At 38.9% G+C, this 26493-nt stretch overlaps 1 protein-coding gene across 2 annotated transcripts in view; it reads right to left on the bottom strand.

Annotated features, from left to right (window-relative positions):
• Positions 1 to 26493, bottom strand: part of LOC112136714 (raftlin) — a 288034-nt gene that overhangs the window by 130754 nt on the left and 130787 nt on the right. For both annotated transcript variants that reach the window (XM_024258595.1, XM_024258596.1), the window contains exon 5: positions 25059 to 25476. The gene's annotated coding sequence lies outside the window, so the exon portion shown is untranslated. The remainder of the gene's footprint in view (positions 1 to 25058; positions 25477 to 26493) is intronic.

Here is a 26493-nt window from a genome sequence, read left to right as displayed (position 1 = left end):
TCTCCTCAGACGGGGGTTTGATCTTGCGCAGGCCGCAGCCCATGGCTCCTCTGTGTGACGGTCAGCGCTCTGCAGGAACACGGAGAGAAGACAGAGCAGACATGAAGACTCTTCTGCTTCAGGAACACGGAGAGAAGACAGAGCAGACATGAAGACTCTTCTGCTTCAGGAACACGGCGTGCACGGCGGCTCGCCGAGTCGACGAGAATTACTATTATGATAGAAAATAAATGTCAACATTCATGTACATTTCTGAGGATTGGTCCTTTGCCTGTTTGACTGTATATGAGAACTGGACTGAGTGACCCCTCCCCCCTGGCGTTCAAAACAGGAAGTGGCTCCAAGAATCCCAAAGACTTCTATAGAGAAATAAACATCTTCTTAATAATCCTCATTTTTTCTGTAGTTCAACTCATTCAAGTTATAACCGACCAATCAGATGCCTCAGTAAAAGTAGGTGGAGCCTGCTGGCCCCATGTCCAACGTTCAGAGCGCTTCAAAGATTTCAAGTGATAGGGGTGTGTCCTTCCAAGAACCTCACTTGTGGTTGGTGAGAGTGGTCACCGTAGAAACTCAGATTAACTCGGACCAATCACTGAGGACGCCTGGCTCCAACATGGCGGCGAACATATGGCAAAAAAATGACTATTAAATTGGTTTTATGTGGTTGGAGCTGGAAGTAAATCGCTTTAGTTCCCTTGGTTTTAGTAATTCTTCTTATTAAGTCAGGAATGACACTCCACCTATCAGAGGATTTCACCTGACAGGTAACTGTTTCTCAGTGAACCTGCAGCTCTTCTAAAGCTGCGTTAACACGGAACACAATATTTGAATAAAATTCTCGGCTGTCCAAACGAGTTTTCATAAATCTCCCATTTTTAAGTCTAAACCAATTAAAGACAAAGATAATGTGAGAGATCAGGTTTATTTATTTTGAAGAGTTCTACAAAAGCTTCAGTAACTCATGTCTGGGTTGATGAGATCAGATTCTCCCGTTACATTGAGCTTCACCATCTACAGCAGGAGCTGCGTCTGAATGATGGACGCTTTCAGCAGTACTTCTGTCTCTTTGTGACCCCGTTTGACAAGTTGCTGTCGCTCTTTAGTCCCAGGAGGGAAAAATAGGAATACAATGTATTATTGTTTCTGTACAAATGAGAAAAGTATCGTGAAGTTCAGGAGGAGAACGACCAAATTCTCCTCCATGTTGGTTTTGAACTCCACTCACCGATGATGACATCATCATGTCACGGGCCAACGACGTGGAAGGCCACTCCCATTCAGCGCCTTTGTTAACCTATTGTATAGTTCACACTAGTGTGGGCGATAGAAAAGTGTCTATCGTAACGTTTCTCTTCTAACGTTTTAACCTAATTCAATCAAGTATTACACCAAATATATCATTAAATCCCCCGAGACGATCACCTCGGTGTCATTCATGAGTTTTAATCTAGTAAATTTACCATTTTTAATCTCATGAATTCATAAATTTTAATCTAGTATATTTACAACTTTTAATTTTGTAAATTTACAATTTTTAATCTCGTCAATTTAAAAGTTTTAATCTTATGAATTTAGGAGTTTTATTCTCGTAAATTCACAACTTTTAATTTAATAAATTTACAAACTTTTAATCTCGTAAATTTACAAATTTCATCTTATAAATTTACGAGTTTTATTTTCGTAAATTTACGATTTTTATCGGTGTGAACCCGGCATTAAACAGAGTTCCTGATGACACAACAGAAATTCTCCGTCAAAATTCAGATATTTCAATCCTGAAAACGTCCTTCTGCACGGTGAAAGTTTCCTCCACGTTCATCTTCAGAATCTCCACCGCTCTCCCAGAAACGTGCTGCTAACAGAGAATCGATTCCCAGAATGCACTGCAGGACCTCTGGTTGCATCAGTGCATTAACTGAACATTGGAAGTGGAGAATCTGGAGTGAATGTGGATTCAGAGTCTGGATGTCAGACCGTCTTTGTCCTTTTCCACTTCAGCTCCTGGTAAAGTTCAGTCCAGTTTAGGTTCATGTATTAAAGTTGAAGTGTCCTTCACTCGATTCTTTACAACTCGAGACACTTTTCTTCTTTACTTTATAACTTTGAGACTTTAGTTTTTCTTCCTGTGTTTTTCTCTCTGTGTTGAAGCCACAGAGTTCATTCAGAATAAACCGTCTTCGTCTGCTCTGAGCTCCGTCGTCGTTTTTTTATCTTTTAAACGTTCATGACTCATCAGAATGACCTGGAAATACAGAAACAACTCAGAATGCTTCATTATCTCCTGCATGAACCTTTTCTGAGAAGAGCTTCATGATTCTGACTCACAATTCACTGCAGGTCGTATTCTTCTCTGACTGATTTCTTTTACTTTTTCATTGCAGTTTTAAACATTTTCCAGCAAACGTGGATAAGAGCTAAAACACGCTGAATTCTCTGTTTAGACTTTTCCCGCCTTAAACATTAAACTGTTTTGGGTGAAAAAAAACCCTGAGACATGTTTATGACAAAATATGGATCCATTATCCTGTTTTTGTAACAAACAGCAAACATAAAAAACATGCAATGATCTAAACAGCCGAGAAAAACAAACTTGACCTGATTTTCAGAAAAGAAACTTTTTGTCTGTAAACTTCCTCTGAGCCAAAGTGTAAAAGTAAATATCAGTTACAGAATCCGTTTTTGGGTGGAAGTGGGAGTTTTAGGTTCCGGTGCAGTAAAAATGAGTTTAAAAAGTAACTCCAGAGAGTCATTTCTGTCAAAAGTTTGGGTTTTTTAGGCCGATGCTCCAGGAAAGAGGTCAGACGCTGCAGAGCGACCCACACAGACGATGGAGATGAAACAGGTCCTCAGCGATGCTGATGAAGGTCTTTGTTTCCTGCTCTGATTTACAGATCCTCTTCCTCACTGTTCGCTCCATCTTCATTTCTGCTGAGTCATGGGAAGATCTTCAGACCGGACCATCAGGCAGCCGTCTGCTGCAGGACGAATAATGTTTTATTTTTTGACAAATTATCTTCTCTTTTCCCCTCACTCTCAATTCAGTCAAACACGAACAAAGGTGGAATTCTAAACCAAACATCTGGAGATGTTCATCCACGAGTTCTCTGCTGTGGGATGCAGGAGGACCAAGCAGCCATGGAGTCCAGACAACGAAACAGATTTCAGAAACAACCAATAGATCTGTGTGTGTGAGGGTTTAAGATGGTTTTAATCCCAAAGTAAATGAATCTTGTTAGAAGTAAAATTCTCTCATTTTCTGTCGTTAAGAAAAACAAGATATTCCAGAAAGTTTTTTAACAGTCAAAAAATAATAGTTTGAGAAAACACGTTTTATTGACTTTTTCTTTCAATAATAAATCTTGGTAAAACCATTTTTTGACCCCATTGGCATTTTTTTGCTCACTTAAAGAACATTTTAAAACTTTATGACTTATTTCTTGGGTATTGCAGTGAACACTTGAATAAGTGCTGTAATGCAATTAATTTTTGTGCGATTAATTAATAGTGACTTGTAATTAAACATTAATTGTTTATTTTTCATTTTTATTGCTTTTATACTTGTATTATCATGAGTGTTTTTTTTACTTATTTATATTTTTAAGTCTTATCTGTTGTGTCTCTTGTGGCAAATAGACGTTGAGTTTGAAATAAAGTATTCTAATTCATTCATTTTAATTGCAATGTTTTAACCTAATAACAGCTGTTAAAAGCCTCATTTTGAGGTATTTTATTTAAGTTTGTGACATTGTGGTACAGTAAAAGCACAAAACAAAGCTAAAGGTGGTTTTATTACTTTTTTTATTACTGTAAAACACGTCCAACCTTTACTTTAACACCACCAAAGGATTTTTTTTCAATCTTGAACAAATAAAAACATTTTAAAAAGAAACATCAGGTTCAGAGAGCTCCAATTTACCACATCTTGTACGTGCTTAAAAAGGTTTAAAAAATGTAAAGTGAAAAATATACCAGGACTGAAGTTCTAGTCATTTATTTAATATTTATATTTTATTTTAAATGACCATAGTACGAGTGGGATATGGAGCTCCTCCAGGTCTGCAGAACATTGAAGAAACCCTCCGGTGCAAAAAAGATATTATCGTGATCAAAAAAATAATAATAATATGCTTAATGTCTGTAATTAATAGCGTTTAATATTTACCCACTTGGAGGTTTGTTACAAAATGAACCGAGTTTTCTTTATTTTTTGATCCAATGTTTTCACTTTTGAGATTTAACATCAATAAAACGATGCTGCGGATGAATCCTCATCGTTTAGTGTGTGGCCCAACCACAGACTAGTGACCTGTCCAGGGTGTGTTACCCAACACAAGTGGGGATAGGCTCCAGCAACCCTGTGACCCTAAGAGGCATTTAGTGGGATCAAAAAATGGATCCACAATCAAACATCTATCCATCTTCTGAACCTGCCGGTTCCCTTTTGGGTCGCGGGGTTGCTGGAGTCTATCCACATTCTGTTGGGTGAATTCGGTTCACCCTGAACAGGTTACCAGAAATTAAGAGACACATGCGCGGGACGGACACTTTAACTAGAAAGAACCCCACTGGGATTCAAACCTGTGAACCTCTTGCTGTTGTGAAAGTGCTAACCACTACACCACCGTGCAAATAAAACTTACAAAACGTCCTTTGATTTACTGTAACTTTTCAACCGTTAATCCTAGCAGATTCTGAGGGAGAAAAGCGTCTTTTCTCCCTCAGAATCTCCTGGGATGATGTCAACGGTTGAAGAGTTACAGCACGTTCAGTTAAAGACGGACAGGTTTCCCTCCCGTCCAGCTCGTCATCACCTCCGTGTTACTTCATTACTGCAGGTGGCCGGGCCTCGGCAGTCAGGAAGAAGCGTCTCCACGGAGACGAGAGGACAGGAAGTGAGGAGGGGCCGACGTCGGATGCAGGAAGGAGTGGGAGGGGGGGGAGGAAGTCGGCAGACGAGAGGTTTGTTAACGAGGTGAACCACGAGAATGGAAAAGGAGAGAATCAATCAGGGTGGAGGGAGGAAGCCACGGATGGGTGGGTGGGTGGCTCATCTCAAAAAGACGGTGGGGTGGGGGGCGTCACGTAGAGTACATGTGTCAAAGTCAAGGCCCGGGGGCCGGATCCGGCCCTCCAGATCATTTTATTTTATTGATATTGATGGTCCGATGTTATCTTGCTCTTATTTTTAACAGTTTTTTTTTTTGGCTAATTTGGCATTTACTAAGATTTTTTAGGCTATTTTGGAGTTTAGCTAATATTCCACCGAATTGCTAGCTGTTTTGGCTAGCCTAAGTTAGCCAAAACAGACCTTTTTTTGTTTTTTAGGTTAATTTATCGTTTACCTAATATTTTAGCTGGCTATCAGCTTCAGCGTTTTCAACTATCAGCTTCAGCGTTTTCAGCTATCAGCTTCAGCGTTTTCAGCTATCAGCTTGAACGTTTTTAGCTATCAGCTTCAGTGTTTTTAGTTATCAATTTCAGCATCTTCAGCCGCAAAATTCATCTTCCAGCATTCACACTTTAACATATTCATGAACTAGATTTATAGCATTATCACAGGCAATGCTATATATCTAGTTCATAAATATGTTAAAGTTTTAAAAATGTAGTTTTAGGTGTTAGTGTTCAATGAATGTTTATCTTGTTCGGCCCGCGACCTCAGGTGCGTTTTGGATTTTGACCCCGGTGCGTTTGAGTCCGACACCCCTCATGGCAAATAGAGTCCAGGCGCATTTAGAGTCTCTGAATGAGACGGAGGACGAGAAATGAAAAGATTCATTATGATGGCTGGTGAAAGTGGGCGTTTCCAGCGGCTCGGATGTGAATTTCTCCGCCGTGAATCATATCTGGACGAGCTCTGGAAATGACCATGTGTGGAGGAACAAAGCTTCTGGGTGAGGGGGGCGGGGGCGGCGATGCCTCCCTCCCAGATCAGAGTGAAGGAGCCCTAAAGCGGGCAGTGGATCCCGCAGCGTCACTGATGACTCTGCCCCCCCAAAGGAAACAGATCAGAGGAGCTCCACCGCCGCCTTCAGCTGCCAGTAAATGGCTTTTATGCCCCCCCAGCCCATGGGGGAGCAGCGAGGGGGGGGAGATGGACATGGTCAGAACAATGGCAGAAAAGAAAAAAGACAAGGAGGAGGAAAAATGTTAGCATAGCTGGAGTTGAACTGATGGGGGTGGGGTGGGGGGTGGGGGGGCCTACACTCAATGATAGACAGGTTTCGGGAATCGAACACTGACGCCAAGCAGATATGGAGGAGACAAACACCCCCATTGATTTCCCTTTCTCTGAATTAGCAGCCGTCCTCCTGCCAGTCCGCGCTCAGGGCTAATGGCAGCGAGGTGATTCGGTGAGAGGTTTTCATCCGATAAGACTCTCCTGAGCCCGTCGGTGCTCCCGGCTAGGATGCACTTAGCTTCCGTAATGTGCTGAAAGAGACGGACAGCAGCGCCGCCGCGTTCCCACCTGTCAATCAGGAACCGTCGCAGCTTTGTTTGCTCATTGATCACGGAGGCCGCGGCCTCTCGTCTCCGGGGATTGGACACACTATTAAAGTTAGACTGATTGATTTTTTTTTTTTTTTAAGGCACTTAGGAGTAGAACAACTTTAATGACACATTATCACCTGATGCTATGGATTCAGCTCTAAGAGAAGCAAACGCTCGTCTCTAAACCTTCATCTTCCACACACGAACATTTGCTTAAGTTAGGAAACGAGTCAAGGAAAAGGTCAAAACGTGATCCCAGTTTGATGAACTAAAAATGCTAAATTCCTCTAAAAGTGAACGTTTTGCATGTGTGTTTGATGGTTTTGTGTACAGATGTTCCTTTTGTTGTTTTAAAGTGTTATTTCTTCCTGAATTTTCCTTTAAAGGACAACGTGACATATTCATGAAAAAGAGATACGTAATCAACTTCTTTATGTTTTTTTTTTGTTTTCATTGCTTAAAATAAACTAATTTTGTTTTTGTTGCTGCAAACGTTCCACATCTCCTTTTATTGCCTTTTCAGCCATACTTAACAACAATGTTTAATATTCTAAAAACTAATAAACTACTGATTAAATGTTCACCATCCACTCAGACTCCCTGAAGTTATCATATTACCTTCCCTTCATCATGTTTTAAATAATGGCGGTGCAGAGGTTCCGTACATCGCTGTGGATCTGTCCAGTTTTTGGAAACTTTTGGTTTTTTTGTTTAGATTTGAACGTTTGACATGATTTACAGCAAAAAATTAACTGTAAAACTGAAGGTCAGAGTTCTGTCTGTCGTTAGATCACATATGTCAAAGTCAAGGTTCGAGCCTTATATTATATCGAAAGTTATTTAAGGTTTAAGTTGATTTATTCTGGAATAATATTCCTGCCTTTTTATTATTCATAATTATGTTAAAAACTTACAGTTTTAAAGTTTTAAAAATTGGAATTCTGCTAGTTTTTTGGACTATTTTGGCATTTACTAAGATTTTTTGGGGCTTTTTTGTAGTTTAGCTAATATTTACACGCTAGCAGTTTTGACTAATTTAGGCTTTTTTCAGTTTTTTTAAGGATATTTTGAAGTTTAGCTAAATTTTTCAGCTCCATGCTAGCTGTTTTGGCTAACCTGAGTTTTTTGTTGTAGTTTTTTATTTTTTATTTTTTTAGTCTAATTTGGAACTTAGCTATTATTTTAGCTGACTACCAGCTTCAGCATTTTCAGTTATCAGCTTCAGTGGTTTTAGCTATCAATTTCAGCATCTTCCGCGGCTAAATTCATCTTACAGCTTTCACACTAGCGTTAACACAGATAATGCTATATATCTAGTTCATAATTATGTTAAATAGTTAAAGTCTTAAAGTTTAGTTTTAGCGTTGAATAAATGTTTATCCTGTTCGACCTCAAGTGTGTTTTGGATTTTTACCTCCTGTGTGATTGAGCTTGACACTCTGCTTTAGATCCTCGTGTGATCAGCATCTGTGGCGCTCTAAACTGCACTTATTCTAATGAGAAAAGTGCTCATGGGTCTGCGAGACGTTAAACTCCATCTTCAGCTCGCAGACTTCTTTAGCATCTCTGACGAGGCCTAATGCTGTCAGGCTTGCCCACATTACAGCAGCATCTTTCCAGGCTTTGATAGTAACATTGCTCAGATCAAACCCAGCAGCTTGGCAAGCTTCAGAGTGGATTAATGCAGAGAGACATTAATTAGGACACTCTGTTCTACTGTTCTTCCCTGTGTAGGCCCGCTTTCCAGCCGGCGCACTCTTTTTTCTTTTATTCTCAGAGCTCTTTTTCATACTTTTGATCTTTTTTATCGTCAAAAACGTGGATCCTGCAGGTCCAGCATCTTCCACTGGAGGAGAAACAGTTCTAATGTTTGCAGGTCGCTTTAACCTTCATAAAAGGATATTTGTGACACTGAGGAGGTTCTGTTTGTGCCTTTTGACACGCCGTAGGATTTTAAACAAACAGTGAGTCAAAGAGAACTAGAAGTTTCATCTCAAAGGAGACCCGTGACAGTGACGCTTTGACAGGTCGCTCCAGCTTCACAGGGAAACTGTAGAGATAGATAAATAGAACAAACGCGCGCGACACACTTCTGGTTTGAATTGTCACCGTTGGGTCGGGGAAACTCCCCGATCTGCCGCGTCGACACGCTGAGCTGCTGCATCGCGTGCAGCCCGCGCCTTCCTGAAAGCCACTGTCAGACCTCAAAGACCGTCTGAAGATCAAGCGGCGGCAAAGCGAGTCCGACTCTAGTGTAAATAATTCAAAATAAAAGCTCCACAGCAGAAGAGGTTCTGGAAAGGCTGCTCTTCCCTTCCCTCCTTCCAGCTGTGCCAGCGTGAGCGCCACACAACGACGAGAGGCGCAGAGGAAGGAGGCCGATGTCCTGACCTTCTGACCTTTGGGGACGCGTTGGTGGGAAAACCACTGAGAAAAGAGGCTACATTTGCAAACGGAGCCGCATTAGCAAACAACAGATGTCTGTAAATCCACGTAAAATGAGCAGAAACTACGAGGCTAAAAGGTGCCGTTCCTTAAGTGACCACTAGGGGGTGGACAAGCTCTCTCCATGTTTATAATTAGCTACTAAACTAATGCTAGCATGTGATTGACATAGTCTTAAAGGCTGATAAAGACTTAATATTTCTTTAAGTAACTTAAAAACTTTAGCATTAGCATTTTTACGCTACTAATCTTTATTCTATGCTAAATATTAAACATGCTAACATCAACAAAAGCAGCTTTGATTTGTGTTTGTGAGTTTAATCAAATTCAAGTTGGGTTTCTGTGGTGAAGATGTTGGTTTTTGTCATTTCATTGATGTTTATTTTACAGATTCGTGATTTTTGTTTTGACAGCTCAGCGTTCCCTCGTTTATTGTATGAGTTGCGTTCTAAAAATAACCCACGAGAGGTGAAATCTGTAGTCAAGTATACAAATGTCTTAAGGATGTAAAACGTTCTACACCAGACTACACTTTTTTTTAAATTGTTTTTACCGCTCAAAGTTCAAACCTTAATACAAAAATAGGATTATTGAATGAAAACAAAGATCTGAAGATTTATACAGATTTAGTAAACTGGACGCATTCTGCACTGGAGGTTCGGAGTAGATTGACTAAATCTACAACCAATCAGAATGTAGAATGTTTTTTAAAAAACAACATAGTGTTAAATTGTACAAAAAAAACGTTCAAAAAAGAAAGATTACAAAAAGTAAAATGTAAGCATAGTGATGGAGCACTGCAAATGTAAAATTAGGTGTAAAATTAAGTCTAAATACAATTTTATTACATAAATATTTTTGTTTAACCAAATCTATTGAACACAAACTCAAGAACTCAAGAACATATTCATGAGTATCAATAAATTACAACAGTTTTAGCAGTATTAGTGCTACAAGATGTAAAGTCGTAAGTATACAACTTTAAATCTCGGAAATTTACGACTTTTTCTCAAACATTTTGGAGATTAAAGTCAAAGTGAGAATACAGTCCAGCGAGTATACCAACTAAACTCAATATGATCAAAGCGTCTTGGATTTGAAAGTTCGGTCCGACTGGAAACAAACCGAGACCACCTCAAAAGAAGGGTCCGAGAGCGGTTCTGGTCCTGGTCCAAGGCTTGCTGGCACGTATTCAGTCTGAAAATCTGATCGGATTATCGGTGGAAACGAACTCGGGTTCACTTTAAACGTTCCAGTCTGGATACACCCTTAAAGCCATAAATATACAACTTTATTCTTGTGATTTAACAGTTACAACTTCTTTCTTGTAATTTACAACTTAAAAGTTGTAATTTAAAAACTTGTTTTTCTTAAATGTAAAAAAAAAAAAATTAAAAAAGACAAAAAAAAACTCCTAACTTTACGCAAAAAAAAACATTTAAATGATTAATTGTGGATCTTAAAGGTAAAGACTCAATTGAAAAACATTTATTTCAAAACAAATATTAAACGCAGACTAATGTATGGAACTGCGGACAATACAAAAATATTTTAAACATTTCTTGATAAAAAAATAACTTGGTAACTTAATAAACATTACTACTTTTATTAAAAAGATGTTGAATAAATAAGAGTTCAAAATATGAAAGACTGACCAAAATTTGGTTAAAAAGTAATAAAGTCTTAGAAGCCAAATATAAGAGGAAGAGCCGTTCATTTTCAATGGGTTTAAATATATTGTAACATTTCAGAAACCACAAAAGTGAGAAAAATCAGAAATGAAAGCTGGAAAGGAGCTGAATTAACAATGAAGATGTTCTTTTTACTGAAAAAGAATCAGAAAAACTCAAATATTTTATGCGTTTTATTGGGTTTATGACACTTTCATGAACCATGACAAACTCTGACAAATAAATCAGAAGAGCTCCTACGTACATCAATGTTTTTACTGGATGAAGTCCATCTATTCTCAGAGCTCCATCTTTAGAAGGTCTTCCCTAAAAACCTGAACAATAATCTGTCCAAACTGTCGTATAAAGTTCTACTGAAGTCCTCTGACTCGAGTCTCCATGAGGTCCGTTAGCGCTCAGATTTTCCGTAAACACAGAGAACAGTCTAAAATAAACTCATTTTCCCGTCTGTTTGTTGGAACAGGACTGGCTGACAGCGCTGACGTCAGGAGTTACATCAGAGGAGCAGAGCGATTCAAACCAGGAAAAAAATAACATCTCCAGAAAATAAATCCCATTAATGCATAAAAGAACCGGAGAGGATCCATTTTTAGCAGCAGAAACACATGAAGGAGACGGCTGAAACCGACGTTCATGCAGCTGGAGAGGATGTTTTTAACGCTTGGAGCTTTGAGCTCCTGTAGGAGATCATCTAAAGTCTTTAAAGCAGAGTGGACATTAATAATATTTTAGTTATTGTTTATTATCATTGCTTAAGGGAAGATCTGATTTGATTCAAGGATTCACAGATCAAACCATAATTCTTCCTATCTTACATGTTTTACTAGTATGTATTTTACTTAATGTAGGAAAATTATATGTATTTAATTATACTTTTATTTAGAACAGTAGATCAGAATCAACGAAACGGATAAAATCTCATAGATTTAGACAGAAAGAAATGGTTTTTATCACTTTAAAAAACATCCCACTTTAGTTTTTTTTGTCAACTTCCTGGTTAACTTCATTCAACAGGAAACGAAACACAAACATCTCTGTAGTTTTGGATCATTTAACATCAAATCCTGAGAATGTTCTCCACAGTTCTCCATCATCAAAGTTCTGCTGATCCGGTTCCAGTGGATCCGTGACCAGAAGATCATAAATGAAGACGCAGCAACACCTCCATAGAAATACAACAACTAGAAAACACTCACAGTCCTTACATCTTTAAACCTGTTTTCTGTCACGTTTATGACAGAAAACAGGTTTAACAAACTGACTTTTTCATCTTCAGTGACAAAAAAAAAAACTCCCAAAACTTTAGATCGATATTTTACAAACGCGCTCCGATATGACTTCTCCACTATGTTAGCAGACGGTCACATGACATCGTTTTCATAATTTATCCGTTTAAATTCATTATAAATTCTCATTCAAATTCCAGACTAAAAATAAAATAAAATACATGCTTCAGAACTTATTTCTGTAAACTAAACTTCAGTCTCATTTTTTTCATCAACAAAAAACACTTGATGCTTTTACTTTGAAAAATAGAACCTTCATTGACACTTTACTTTGAAAGTGTTTTTCCTTCTGATGACAGTCGGTTTATTTAGTTTATAAACATACATTCCAACATTTTTCTGAAATGTTATGACAATAAATACATGACCTGAGTTGTTTTTTATTATTGTATTGTATTATTTTTATAAAGTTGGCAAATCAACAATCTCAGATGTCACAAAAATTCATACAATTTCTCAGAAACAGATCGTCAATATCAGAGTATTTGGATACTCGCTACAGCTTTACTGTATACATAAACTATGTAATAGTGTTTAAATAAAACACATTCATAGTTCATTGTATTATTCTTTAAAAGAAAAATGACCTAAATCCTACCAAGTATATATATATATATATATATATCTTATTTTCCAGACAATAAGTCAGACTTAAAGCCTTAATTTTTTTTGTTAAAAAAACGACTCTGTGCCTTATATATAGATTCATTCTGGATGTAATTAACGATTTCAAAGGGAATTTAAACACTTCACTCTGCCAAAACATCAATCTGTTTTATTGATGAGTTGTAAACAAAGTTGGAATTATTGGGTGCGCTAACATGTAGCTGTGCTGGACTGTGTTTTGTACCAGTTACTAATAAGGTTGGGGGTTAGCGTCGTCACAGTTAGCCCTCAGGGACAGCTTTAGCCGTGGTGCTAACTTAGGCATGTTTACATTAAAAGTGGGGTCATCTGGACCCCACAAGACGGCGCTCTGAACTTTTTTTTTCCAAGGATTTTTAATCTTCACTGGTGTCCGTGGCAGACATAAAATCCTCCCACTTTTGTGATGGGAGGGGTCACAGATCATTATAAGACATAACAAATGATAGTCCAGTGGCTAGCATGGCCGCCTTCCATTGCAAAGGTTTGGAGGTTTGTGTTCTGGCTAGGGAGAAGTCTTATTATGCTAAAAAAAAAAAGAAAAAATTAAGCGATTTTTATTTAATTGTTGAGAATTAAAATGAGTTAGCAGCCCCCTGCTGGCTAACATGTGACCGTGTTTAAATGACTTTTATTTTATCTGTTACTAGCGAGATTGGGGTTAGCGAACAGTTACACTTTTTTTTAGTTGTATCAGTCTGTTTTTTTACATGCTGCAACCAACGCTAATCGCTACTGTAAAGATGCTAACGGGGCTAACGTGTAGCGGTGTCAGGTGTAGCTTTTTTACTTTTTTAATAATAAGGTTGAGGTTTGCGTAATCCCAGTTACAGTTGTGTTAGTGGTGTTTCTTCTTCTTTTGGGCTAACATGTAGCTGTGTCGGACTGTGTGTCTTTCCATGTTAGTAAACAATGTGGTGGGGGGGGGGTAGCAAAGCCACGGAAGCTTTTTGTGTGTCAATGTGATTTCACTTGTCCCAAACCAAGTTTGTAGGTATTGTGAATAAGCTAATGTGGCTAACGTGTAGCGGTGTCAGACTGTGTTTTTCTACTTAGTACCAACAAGGTTGGGGGTTAGAGTAGTCCCAGTTACGGTTGTGTTAGTGGTATTTCTTCTTCTTTTACGTGTTGCAAACAAAGCTGTGAGTTATTGTGAATACGCTAACGTGGCTAATGTGGCTAACGTGGCTAATGTGGCTAACGTGTAGCGACTGTGTTTTTTCTAATTAGTACCAACAAGGTTGGGGGTTAGCGTAATCCCAGTTACAGTTGTGTTAGTGGTATTTCTTCTTCTTTTACGTGTTGCAAACAACGCTGTGAGTTATTGTGAATACGCTAACGTGGCTAATGTGGCTAACGTGTAGCAGTGTCAGAGTTAGACATAACATCCTGTCCACATTTGTCATGGATCACACATTAATGGAAGGCTTGGGTCATCTAGACCCTATAAGAGAACACAAGGGTTAAACCATGATTTATAAATAAAACACTGCATCCTATTAGCAGCACAAACCCACATTTGAGGCCGAACGGGTTTGTCTGAAAACAAACGTCTGATCTTCTAAGAAAGAACATTCAGAGAAATCAGAGAAAACAACTGGAAGGAGAGTAAATGACTCCCTCATTCAGTCTGATGAAAGAAAAGCCCCAATGAGAGATTGGACTCCAGTTAAAGATGATAAAGGAACAAAAGCTAACCCAGATTTCCCATTCTGTCTGCAGCGCTCCACTGAACCACAATTAAAAGTAGAAATATCAATTAATAGGCTTTAGGGGACAGAATTAATTGAACTTTGAGTGAGTGGCTCCAGAAAGTACTTTTGTGTTTGAGGAATTCTGCAGAAAACCTTTGAAAAAGCATCCAGACCTTCATAACCCCCCCTCAAGAAGGACGTGGGTACCAGAGGTGGAATGAGTTTTTTCAGTTCGCTGAATTGGGCATTTCTCCTTTGAATGTGAAGGACGGGACGCATTGGCGAGGAAGCCGATGAGAACAGGGAGGAAGGAGGGCGGTAAACAATAGGCTCTGCCTCTGCCTCAGAGCGAGGCCCGGCTGCACGGCAGCCTTGGCCCACCTCGTGTCCTCACAGTCTCAAGGCCTGGTTACAGTCGGCGCTCGCTCACACACTCACGGATGGAGCCATTGCCATGGGAACCATCCCCGCCGTGAATAGCCCCTTCTCTAAAGGAAGAAAAGCGCCCATCTTTCTCGTCCCTCTTTCTTTTGTCAGATGTTCCCCGTTTTTATTCCACTCATCCTTCATTTCATCCAGGACCGTTTCCTGTTCCGCCTCTCCTCCCTGAAGCCGTCACGAGCTCGGTTCGTTATCCACGCTGGATTCCCTGCATTTCTCTCAGCCGAACATGATCTGCGAGGTGGAGGACGTGGTTCTGAACTCACCTGGAAACACAGTGTGGCTGCCGGGCTCCCCCATAAAGCAGCAGATTTCCCGGGAGTGAGTCTCTCGTTCTGTGAACTCGCTCCAGGCAGGTTGGTTTTTATTAAAACCAGCCGCAGCAAAGTTCCTGGACTTTCATGCATCGTATCGACGAGTCTTGGTCGGACATTAACCGATCAATACCGCCTGCAATTTCCCTGCCCACCCATGACAACAAAGCACAGAAATATGATGAGAGTTTAGAGCTGCAGCTCCACTGCTGCTGATGAACATTAGCTCCTCTGCTGCTCATGTCACTGGGGGGGGGGGGTCTTCATTTCTTTGAATAGTTATTATGATGGAACAGAACGACCCCCTCTTCCTTTCTGTGTCTTCTCTTCATCCATTTACCTCAGGGGGGTCAAACTCAATCACAGAGGGGACCATGCGGCGTACAGAATTAACATTATTGAACACTAAAACGACATTTTTAAAACTTTAAAAACTTAACTTTTTGAGATAATTTTGAGCTAGATATATAGCATTACCAGGGATGTTACTATGCTAGTGCTGATAGCTGAAGATGCTGAAATTGATAGCTAAAAACACTGAAGCTGATAGCCAGCTAAGATATTAGCTAAATGCCAAATTAGCCAAAGTAGTTAGCTTGTAGCCGAAAAAATAACTAAACTGCAAAATATTCGAAAAATCTGAAAAAAGCCTAAATTAGCCAAAACAGCTAGCATGTAGCTGAAATATTAGCTAAACTCCAAAATAGCCTAAAAAATCTTAGTAAATGCCAAAATAGTCCAAAAAGCTATTAGAATGACAATTTGTAAAACTTTAAAACTGTAACTTTTTATCATAATTATGAATAATACAAAGGCAGGAATATTATTCCAGAATTAATCAACTTAAACCTTAAAAAACATTTTTATTCTCTATTAAAATATATTTTGTCTAAATGATACAAGTTAGAAATGAGTGCTAGATAACATCGGGTCATTAATAACAATAAAATAAAATGATCTGGAGGGCCGGATAGAATTACCCAGAGGGCCGGATCCGGCCCCCGGGCCTTGACTTTGACACATGTGATCTACCTGGTAAATAGTCACATGACCAGACTCTTTTTAATTGTTCTGAAAACAGAGCTCCTCTTTGCGTTGGAGTTCCATTTATCACATTTTTCGTCTCTCCTGACCTGTTTGCGATCTGGATCAGGCGTCTGCTGTCACCTGATCCAGGTGATCAGCTGCAAGTAGGGCAGGTGTGTTTGGAAAACCGGGAGCCTCGCTCCCAGAACTGTGTGTGGATTTAATCCAGTAGAATAAGGTCTGTTTGCACAAGAAAATCCTGTCAATACTAGCGGTCATCTGAGTGTCCCTCCTCTAAAATCTGTTCTCATTGATAATACAAAGACTCTTTGATTAAGATTTGAATTTCTTCGAGTGTTCAATCAGGAAACTGCATAAGAGAGGAGACAGAAGGTGAAGTTCTGACCGAGGATGAACACCCGCAGACATGTGGAAACTTGGAAGCAGCTTGAACAATAAATGTTTATCAATTTACAGGAGTAATGAAGATTTTTAAAACCTAAGGGATCCTGCAGAGCAATAAATGACTGCAGATGAAGAACCATCGTTTATAGATGAACAGGAGCAGAACCCACTGACTGTAAATGAGAACCGAACTGAGTGACTCCTCCCCCCTGGCGTTCCAACAAGAAGTGGTTCCAAGAAGCCAAAATCCCAAAGATAAACAGATAAACAAACAGTTATTAGTCAGTCTTTCTATTGGTCAGAATAACAATTCTTTCTCTGAAACATTTTTTTTAAATCCTAATCTTTTTTTCTGGTATTTTCTCTGTAGTTCAGGTTCTAAACTGACCAATCAGATGCCTCAGTAAGAGTAGGTGGAGCCTCCTGGGCCCCCACATGGTGTTACCTTGTACAGTAAAACCAGAAGCAACCAGAGACTGGATCTGTTCTGAGTGTGATGGGGAGGCTGGTCGTATTAAAGCTAAATGTAGATCATGAACAAAATGACAGAAAACACAGTTTGAATGTTCGAAAGACAGAAAGAGTTGCTGCATTTCCATTGGATTTGCAATAATAAAACTGTCAAATGGAAACACGACAATTTAAAAAAAAAACTTGGATTTACTGAGAAGTTTTTGTGCTTAGAGGAGGTGGTATTTGAGGCGTATTTAAATTGAAGAAAAAAAAAAAAAATCACAAAAACCCCAATAGAAATATTTTTTTCAAATGAAATGAGTCGAGAACAACAAGAGGACCCAACCACAGCATCACAGCTCATCAGAAGTTGATATTAATACACAAATGTCTCTATTTTTGCTTTCGTGACTCAAATCATTTTAAAATTGTGCAATTTTGTGGCTTTTTTTTCTATGAAATGTCTACAAACCACTTTTAAAAACGCACAGATGTGGCACCAGATAAATAGTTACATAACAAACCACAACTTTTTCTGCACATTTAGAGTCAAAGTTTGTTCTCACTTTGCCTTGTTTTGAAAACATTTCCAGTTTAGTTGCCTTTATAAGTGTACAGCCAAACATTTGATAATTCATTAAATGGTCATTAAAACACATGTTGGTGTCAGAAGACATTTTAAACTCAAAGAATTTGGTCTGATTTGCAGATTTAGAACTAAAACAGATCAAAGTTCATTCATCGTTTCTTCTACTTTTAAAAACATTTATTGTATCCTTTAAATTTAAATATTCCAGCTGATTTCTTTTTTTGTTTAAAAGCTTGCAAATATGGTTTAGCAAAGAAAATATGTTATAATCAGGGGCGGAGCTACAGGGGGGCAGCTGCCCCCCCAGCAAAGAGCCAGTTTTTGAGTGAATGATGACACAGACCTGCTCTTGATGCTGACAAACAAACTGGTTCTGCTCAAAATGCACCAAAAATACCATCTGTATTCCTCAGCTCCTGGTCATGAACTCTCAACAGGAAAGTTAGGAACCATTTTCACGTTTCTGTTGGAGGCGGAGCTCCGTCATTTTCATGTTTATAGAGACAAAGTTACGCTTAAGTGTCAGTTTTGGCTGAAAATCTTGCAAAAAAAGTTCCAATCTGAGGTAAGTTTTGTGACTACATGTCTCTACTATGAAGCACAAGAGCACCTATAACAAATATTTCTAAAGATATTTGATGATTTGGGTTGTATGTGACTGTAGAGTACTAAGAAAATGCGGCGCCACATCTAAATGTTGATCAGTATGGTTCTTCTAATTGTCCTTCCAGAGTATTTATAGACACTTTAGTGTCATTGTGGTGAGATAAATGGGATTTCTGAGCATTATTGTTTGTTATTGCTCGTTTTATGTAGAATATGTGGTTAAAAAATAATCAAACATGACAGTAAACTTGTTTGCTGATTAGTGAAAACCTCAAATTATGTCTATTTACTATCTAAACATTATTAAACACAGTGGTTGGAAATAAATTCAGGTGTTAAGGGGTTAATAAATCATCAATAGAAGCTTATTTAAGCTTTAGAAATAGGAGATCAGCTAAAACAACTGTTGTTTTATTAATAAGAATAATTTTTTGAACACATGTTTTTGATCCTTTCATTTGTGATGACCTTCCACTCTGTCTGCTCTTCTCATTTGTCCCCCTTTAAAGACGTCTGCCCCCCTCCCACCACCCCACAGTAAATGTTCTAGCTCCGCCTCTGTTGATGATCCTTTTAAAATGTACTTAGTGCAACTTTAATATCAATGTTTGAAGTTAAAGTTCATCCAGTAATGACGGAATCCAGATAATCCAGCAATTATGAAAGAATTGTTCAATTAATACAAATAATTCTATTTTCTTTTAAGAAATCCAGTTATAACTCATATCACTTAAGCAGAAAAATCAAACTTATTTAGAGGAATTCTTTCTTTTGTAAATTGTATAGTTCTGACTTTATGGAGCTGGGCTAAAAAATAAAATCTCAGATTTTTTACAAAAAATTAATTTTCCAACTTTTTTTTTCTTCTATTTACTTTCTTTAACAAAAATGACAAAAGACCGATTATGTTTAACAAAAACTATTTTCTGTTAAGTGCATCTAAATAGAGGCTGTAAAAACGTTAGTAAAATAATGTAGATGTTTTGTGTAGAGAGAAAAACGTCGGACACTCGACCGAGTCTGTTTCAGGTGTTAAAACACGTCTTCCCCAGTGTGGCAGCTACAACCTTTCATGGGGTTTGGCTGCATGTGGTTTGTTGCTCCAAGTCTGAAGTCGTAAAACCGAACCAGCTCCATAAAACTGAAGACACTGCTCCTGTTTTAGGAACGAGCTCCTCTTTGGTGGTTCCCATTTGACCCCATTAACACCAGAGTGCAGATTTTATGTTCTTTGATTTACTGTAAATATATATCACACCGCTTTTCTCCTTCAGAATCTACTGGAATTACATTGATTGTGTTAACAACGAATGACTAAAGAAAGAAGGAAGGATAAGAAAATAGAATCCAGATTTTCCCCAAAAACAAATCCTCCTAATTAGCAAATCCTCTAATTTCCAGTTATAAACAGAGTTTCTTTACCAACCCTGAACAGTTCCGGTTCTGCTCTTCTGGATTCTGAAGGTTTGTTCTGGTCAGAGTGGATGACGAGTCTTCAACATGTCTCAAAATGATCTCAATTTCCTCTCATAGGTCTTTCTGGCTGGAGATTTGCTCTCAAAACAGTCTCAGAGATGTTGCAGACATCTTCAAACGTCTCAATTATTTCTCATCGTAGTTTTATGGGTCAGACATACGGCAGAGTTAATAAAATCGACTGATCGATTTGAATCGATTTAAGCTTAATAGATCAATAATCGATTCATAAACATATAAATCGATTTAACACATAAAGCTAAAGGTTACTAGCTTGATGCTAACATTTAATGGAATTTCTCATAGGATGGCTAATGCTAATGCTAGGTTGACTCAAACATAAATTGCTGAATAAATTAACATCTTTGAATGAATTTTCCAAAAAATTTTAAGGAAATATTTTTTAAAGTGATCATTTATGGTAGCATCATTTTTTGCTCATACTTTCTTCTTCTGGAATAAGGTGCAATGCTAAAGCATGATCGCCACCTAGTGGCTAAACTGAAACGTCCTCCAGGAGAAGCAGAACAATCATTGGAGCTTCTCTGTTTGAGGATCCATGTAACACTGAATGATGTTAACAATCTCATTATTTCACTAATAAACTGTATAAATGAACTGTATAAGATGAATATAGATATATTTAAAACATATAGTAGATGAATAATGCATTTCTAAACAAATGTGTCTAAATGTGTAAATTCAAGATTGAATTAAATTGAATTGAGAGGATCAAACAAATCAGAACCGAATCGATCCAGGTTCTGGTGAACCGAATGGAATTATTTCTAGAAATTATAATCGATAGTCAGAAGAGGCCAGAAAGATCTAAATAAATGTCAGGAGAGTTTAGCTTCTATTTGAACTTCAGGGAAACTTTTGTGCTAATTTTACCACAACTGTGAAGTGCATTTACGTAACACAATCTGAACCCTAATAAAAATCCTAATTAAAATGTCTTCAACTGTCTGCAGCCTAATAAGATTACCCTTTACTTTGCTCATAAGAGCCTTAATTATTAAACAAACGCCAAAGGAGTGGACTTAGTTTATTAAACCAACATGAGATGGAGTTTTCCAACAGGGTTTTAATTAGTCTTTATGTCTTTGGTTCAGCGATCGCTCCCGGTTACCAACATGTTCTGAAGTCGTATTCAGATTATTAGTCAGAACAAGTTTGATAAAAATGATTTTTGCTTCAAAGTTTAAATGTGTGGTCAGACAAACCCAACAGAGCAGACGAAAGCTGAAAACAACAACAACAAGACGTCAGCCGGCATGACCCCAGCGTGACCTCAGCGTGACCTCAGCCTGACCCCAGCGTGACCCCAGCGTGACCCCAGCGTGACCTCAGCATGTCACGAATCTTTCATTCATACATTATGTCCCATAAAAGGACAAAAACATGATTTTGTTCAGTCAAACTAGCCGGGACCTTCACTACACCCCATCAACACACTAACCAACCGCAGTCTTAACCATGAAAACAGATCCCTAAAAACCTCAGTTCATGAATCAGAAACTTCCTTTATTCACTTTGTTCTTCTGTTTGTTTAGCCGTTACACTCAGAACGGTGAGACCCACGTTTGAGTTATGATATCAAATATTTATTAAAGGTCACAAATGAGGAGTTTTAAATGTTCTTTATAAACAAATATGAGTTTAAATGAGTTATCAGAGACACGGCCGTGAAAATATTTGATTCCATCAACCAGATTCAGATGTTTTGGGATAGGAGGGTCGAGTTAATGAACCGTGTTGACCTTTTGACCTCAATCATGTGACATTTGTAGTGTTTTTGCGGTACAGAGATGCCCACACCTCAATCACTTCCACTTTCCTGACAAATGTTGCGGCCTGTCGGGCTGAGTATCTGTGTCCCTGTGCAGATTCAAGCATTTGCAACCGTATGATCTCAATCTGGATTTGTCAGTTCATAACTGTTCACACTAATCTGTCATAAATATGCAACTTTATTATGCTTTTCACTTTCTATGTTTAAAGTGAAACCAAAGTGTTTTTCCATCAATCCATGAAGCTTTGAATTCACACTTTTTAGGAGTTTTCAATGTGGAAATGAAATATAGTTTTACAAGTGGACAGAACTACAGAACTACAGCTTTCATCCAACTAATTACAGCATTTTTCCAACCATAAGGGCCAAAAATAAATGTAATTTTCTCAAAAATCCACATGTATGAATTCTAGACATGTTTTTTGACCTGGAATTGATTTTTGTGGAACACGGTTAAAAAAGTGTCAAAATGTTTGATTCTGTCTGATAAACTACAAAGCTTCAATACTTGATGGATCGTTAGAGCATTATGGGTACTGTAGTCAGAGTTTTACAGACTGCGCTTTAATAATATGAAGTGAAAATATGAAAACTTTCCATTTTATGTCATACAACTGAAGGTTATTGTCGATAAAGTTTTATTATCCGCAATCTTTTTTCTCTGCAAACGCTGATAAAAGACAAGAAAAATAGAGTTCTTTAGGGAAACTTCCCATCAACTGCTCCGACCAATCACCTTCCTTGTGGCCCCCTCTGGGCATTCTGGGTAGTACAGTCATGTCACATTATCTGACTGGTTTGTTTCATTGAACGTGCTTTACAAATACGGTTTCATCAGCTTCATCCACGCTCTAGGAGGCGCCATAGCCAGTCATCCACACACATCTCATCTCCTCTCCTCCACATCCATGAAACACCTTTTTTCCAGGGTTTTTTCTTGAAAGCATCAGTTTTCCAACATAATCCACAAGTGAGATCAACTTGTAAAATAACAAACTTTCTTTCTATAGCAGATTATGTGAAAGACAATCAGTTGTTAGATGTCTAACACTTGGGTTTCAATATCACAATTAGCACTTTTAAAATGGTGTTAGAAACTTCAAAAGAAGAGGTCACATGTTGATTCTTGCTCTTTAGCGCTTCCTTTAGCGCCAAAATGAGATCAGACCCATTTGCAAAAGGTGATCCTGAGCAGAGATGACGGCTTCACAAAGAAACTCCTCTTAATGCACCTGAAGCGGCTTGTTTTCGGTCGGGCTGTTTTGTCCCTCTGATTAATGATATTACAATGAAACACATTTGCATAATGTCTGTGTAAAGGTCAAAGCACGCTGGCAGCACACGAGGCGCCTCGCAAGCTGCTCCCATCATTTTCCATCACAGCCTCCCACACCGCCGGCCACTCGCGCTTTTATGACACGTCAGCGATTCACTTCCCAAAACTGTTTCATATCTCAGAATCAATCCCAGTTTCTAAGATGTGATACATTCACGTTTGCTGGTTTTAAGGTTTGTGCTAAAACTTCCTCCCATGCTGATCTACAGTACATTGATGCTTCTTAAAGTCTTCCTCCAATGAAATCCTGTTTCTTGACTTTTTAACACGTATGTAGAACACATGTAATAAGAAATCTTTTTTTTTTTTTGGATTTCCAAGTATTTCTCCATTCTCTATTGCTGGACATTTTTATGTAGCATCACTGAAGATTTACGCTAGCGAGACACAGAGCTATCATAATCAGACGGGGAGATCAGGGGCGGAGCTGCTCAGCTCCAAAAGCCACGCCCCCTCAGAGGAGATTTTAGAAACAGAGACCTCAGATCAACATAAATAATGTTTTTTTAAGACATTTGGGTTGTGAGGTTTTGGTTAAAAACCTCATAATCATAATTAAAACACTACTGGGAACATTTTTGAATAAAAAAAATGTCCATAGGGGGACTTTAAGTAAATCCTTGTTAAGTAACAAACAACTAAAACACACAAAGAAAATCTAACAGGAACATTACGACAAGCTTTCGTTAGAGTCATGCGAGAGCTGCAATACTGAGGAGTTACTTAGACGTACTTCATACCATCTAAGCCTACATGTAACTATCTGATAGAAAATTTACCCTAATCATTTGAAACTTCTTATTTTGTTATCATTGATAAAATAGAAGGAACTGTTTGGTCCTGTAGTGTTTTTGTGCACCCTTGTCAGGACGAATTACTGACAGCAGAGTACTGACAGGAAACTCTATACGAGGGCTGTCAAACTCAATCAGACAAGAGGCCAAAATCCAAAACAAACTTTAGGACGCAGCCTGAAGAGAATAAACATTTATTGAACACTCTAAAACTACATTTTTAAAACTTCAACATAATTATAAACTAGATATATAGCATTACCTGCGATAATCCTAGTGTGAATGCTGTAAGCTGAAGTTGGCCGCTGAAGATGCTGAAATCGATAGCTGAAAATGCTAAAGCTAATAGCCAGCTAAAATATTAGCTAAATGCCAAATTAGCCTAAAAACAGCCAAAACAGCTAGGATGTAACTGAAAAAATAGCTAAACTTGAAAATATCCTAAAAAATTGAAAAAAGCCTAAATTAGTCATAACAGCTAGCGTATAGATACTAGCCTAACTCTAAAACAGCCTAAAAAACTTTAAAGAAAAGCATAAATTAGCCAAAACAGCTAGCATGTAACTGAAATATTAGCTAAACTCCAAAATAGCCTAAAAAACTAGCATAATGCCAATTCTTAAAACTTTAAAACCGTAATTTTTTAACGTAATTATAAATAATAAAAAGGCAGGAATATTATTCAAGAATAAATCAACTTAAACCATAAATAACTTTTATAATTTTACTCTCTGTAAAAATATATTTTGTCAAAATTACACAAGTTAAAAATGAGCACAAGATAACATCGGGCCATTAATAACAATAAAATGATCTGGAGGGCCGGATATAACTACCCAGAGGGCCGGATCCGGCCCCCCGGGCCTTGACTTTGACACGTGCTCTTTTCTCCACTCCAGGTCTCCTCTGTGGTGTTTCTGCTGCAGCTCTGTGTTTCTCTTGGTAAGTTTGTGTTTTAAAAAGCGTAACATGAATCCCGTGACGAGGCGTAAAGAGTCCGGAGCGTTTGACACATGCAGCGCCGCGGCCCGACAGTAACTCAGCGTAACGTGGGTCCTTTAAGAGGCGAGTGAGTGAGGCTTCTGTGTGGAAGCCTCCTGACCTTCCAGCTTCTCAGCAGCTGGAACTAATTCAGAGCAGTTTGCTGATACGGATCCCTCTCTCTCACTCAGTCAGTTCTTTGCTTCCTCTCTTCCTCTCTCATCTTCCCTCCTCGCCGCTCCCTCACCTCCTGCCACCCTTCAACTTGTTTTCCCGTGTAAGACCCCCCCCTCTGCTACACACTTGGATGAACTCGTGTCTGGAGGAACACGGTGTTAGCGTGTAAACAGACACGGAGACAGCGGCTGGTAGTTCTCATGGTTACACAGTCCTGAAGGGAGCCGGGATTCAGACCTTCATCCTCAGAAACCAGCCTGTGACAAACACGCCGCTCGTCTAATGACTCCATTCACTCTGGTAAACATGCAGCCCCAGTTGACACGAGGGAATGAGGGCAGAGAGCAGTGACACATGCGCTTGGAAGTTTAAACAAACCCACAGCGTGAGGACGAGGAAGCAAACTCACCGGTTTTGCAATCTAGTGGAAAAGTTCTTCAGTGCATGGAGGCAGATCCAGCCGCCGGGGCTGAGCTTCCTTCACAAACTGACATCTGCTTGGAGGTAGAGAGGAGAGGATGGAGGAGCGGATCGGCACAATCCTCCAGCAGCAGCAGCAGCAGCTCGGCGGTTTGGCTCGTCTTCACCTAACGGAGCTCCAACACACTTGTACTGGCGGCGTGTTTAGGTCACGCTCAAAGTATGTTCTGCAAGCTCAGAGAAACCACATCCTGTCACATATTCGCCTCCCTCCTTTGTGCTGTTCTCTCCTCTCCTGCGCCTCCCTCTCGCTGCCCCGTGGTCGTCTGCTTCAGCAGCCTCCCCGCTCCTGCTGGCGTCTCCGGCAGCCGCCGCAGTTCCACACCGCCGCCGACTGAAGCAGCCGTCTGAGGAGGGGAGGAGGAGGAAGAGGGGGATGACGAGGGGAGTCAGGAGGGAGGCTTTTTGGGAAATACCAGAGTTGGAGAAAGGGAGGAGAGGGCTGGAGGGAGAGGAGGCAGCATGTTGCTTAAGCAGTCCTTCACTCTGATGATCGGACTCGTGGAGCAGGTGACGGAAAACAGCTCATTAAAGATGCATGAGAATGAGTAGAAATGTGACATTCTCAGCATGTTTTTCTTTTCTGTTGCGCCTCTGCATATTTAATATGTCCGGGTCAGGACCCCCATAGCTGTGCAGTTAAATATTTAAGTCAACTTGAGGGACGACAGCAGCTCCCTCATAAACTAGGATTTCCACGCCTTTTTAATGCACTTAAATGCATCATCAAACACAGACTTTTACCTTCAAGAAGACCAACAGAACGGGGCGTAAAAATCCTTAATGCTGAAAAAACATGGATTTTCATTATTTAATGATGCATATATATGATAGTGTTCATCATGTCCAAATATAAAATATACATTTCTTATGAGATTAGACTTAAATTGGTCTTTTACAACTGTACTGTTGAAAAAATAAAACTAAAAGAATATTTTTACAGATAATACAATTATTTAAAAGCTAACAGTGAAAGGTCCTCGTACCATTGGTCCACTTCAATGACCTCCCAAAAATGGGTAATTGGGCGGGCAAAGAAAAAGGTTTTTTTTTTTTTTTTGGGTGGATCCCTTTTCCAGAAAATATGCTTCAATTTATTTTTGCTTGAATAAATATAGATACAAATCTAAAAACGATCTCTTTGTCATAAATGTAACATTTTATTTTTCTGAGTAAAATTGGACTTTTAAATCCCGGAATTAATGGGAAATTGCTCCCCTTTGAAACCAGCCTCATGTGGTCATTTGAAGAATTGCAACATGTTAAAATCCCAATCGAACCTTTTTTTTTTTTAAATCACAAAATTGTTCCCAGTAATCGTTCAATTATGAAAAGTTTTTAGCAAAAATCCTTTTGACCTCCCT

The sequence above is a fragment of the Oryzias melastigma genome, linkage group LG16, assembly GCF_002922805.2.
Source record: "Oryzias melastigma strain HK-1 linkage group LG16, ASM292280v2, whole genome shotgun sequence".
NCBI classification, from domain to species: domain Eukaryota; kingdom Metazoa; phylum Chordata; class Actinopteri; order Beloniformes; family Adrianichthyidae; genus Oryzias; species Oryzias melastigma.
Note: the sequence above shows the minus strand (reverse complement) of the source record. Positions and strands in the feature narration are given on the sequence as shown.